At 51.5% G+C, this 1,001-nt stretch overlaps 2 non-coding genes across 2 annotated transcripts; both read left to right on the top strand.

Annotated features, from left to right (window-relative positions):
• The first annotated feature begins 258 nt into the window (after positions 1–258).
• On the top strand, positions 259–377 carry LOC119342997. The gene has a single exon (XR_005165846.1). It is a non-coding gene; the product is annotated as a 5S ribosomal RNA (ribosomal RNA).
• Positions 378–674: 297 nt separating this feature from the next.
• LOC119342998 lies at positions 675–793 on the top strand. The gene has a single exon (XR_005165847.1). It is a non-coding gene; the product is annotated as a 5S ribosomal RNA (ribosomal RNA).
• Positions 794–1,001: the final 208 nt, after the last annotated feature.

The raw sequence follows: 1,001 nt of genomic DNA, 5'->3' as shown, positions 1-1,001 counted from the left end.
ACGTGTAAGTAATATATTTACCGTGTTTTATTATTTTGCACGAGTGCGGTAAGTCATAGCTGGGTGCTCACGATTCACGGGTCCAGCGTCGGCGTTGTGGCGCGGCAAGCGTGCACTGGTGCGGTTGAGAGGGATGGGTGGAAACCGCGTTAAACTCGTCTCCGTAGTTGAGAGGGAGCGGCCAAAGCAATGTACAATCGTCTTTGTAGTGGAGCTGGGAGGGGCAAGGATAAGGGACGAAGACCGGGGTAACATGTCGGATGCGATCATACCAGCACTAAAGCACCGGATCCCATCAGAACTCCGAAGTTAAGCGTGCTTGGGCGAGAGTAGTACTAGGATGGGTGACCTCCTGGGAAGTCCTCGTGTTGCATTCCCTTTTTAATTTTTTTCACGCCGCTTGCAAAATAAAACGCACGTGTAAGTAATATATTTACCATGTTTTATTATTTTGCACGAGTGCGGTAAGTCATAGCTGGGTGCTCACGATTCACGGGTCCAGCGTCGGCGTTGTGGCGCGGCAAGCGTGCACTGGTGCGGTTGAGAGGGAGGGGTGGAAACCGCGTTAAACTCGTCTCCGTAGTTGAGAGGGAGCGGCCAAAGCAATGTACAATCGTCTTTGTAGTGGAGCTGGGAGGGGCAAGGATAAGGGACGAAGACCGGGGTAACATGTCGGATGCGATCATACCAGCACTAAAGCACCAGATCCCATCAAAACTCCGAGGTTAAGCGTGCTTGGGCGAGAGTAGTACTAGTATGGGTGACCTCCTGGGAAGTCCTCGTGTTGCATTCCCTTTTTAATTTTTTTCGCGCCGCTTGCAAAACAAAACGCACGTGTAAGTAATATATTTACCGTGTTTTATTATTTTGCACGAGTGCGGTAAGTCATAGCTGGGTGCTCACGATTCACGGGTCCAGCGTCGGTGTTGTGGCGCGGCAAGCGTGCACTGGTGCGGTTGAGAGGGAGGGGTGGAAACCGCGTTAAACTCGTCTCCGTAGTT

The sequence above is a fragment of the Triticum dicoccoides genome, unplaced genomic scaffold (genome assembly GCF_002162155.2).
Source record: "Triticum dicoccoides isolate Atlit2015 ecotype Zavitan unplaced genomic scaffold, WEW_v2.0 scaffold112087, whole genome shotgun sequence".
NCBI lineage: Eukaryota > Viridiplantae > Streptophyta > Magnoliopsida > Poales > Poaceae > Triticum > Triticum dicoccoides.
This window is presented reverse-complemented; position numbering and strand designations above follow the sequence as displayed.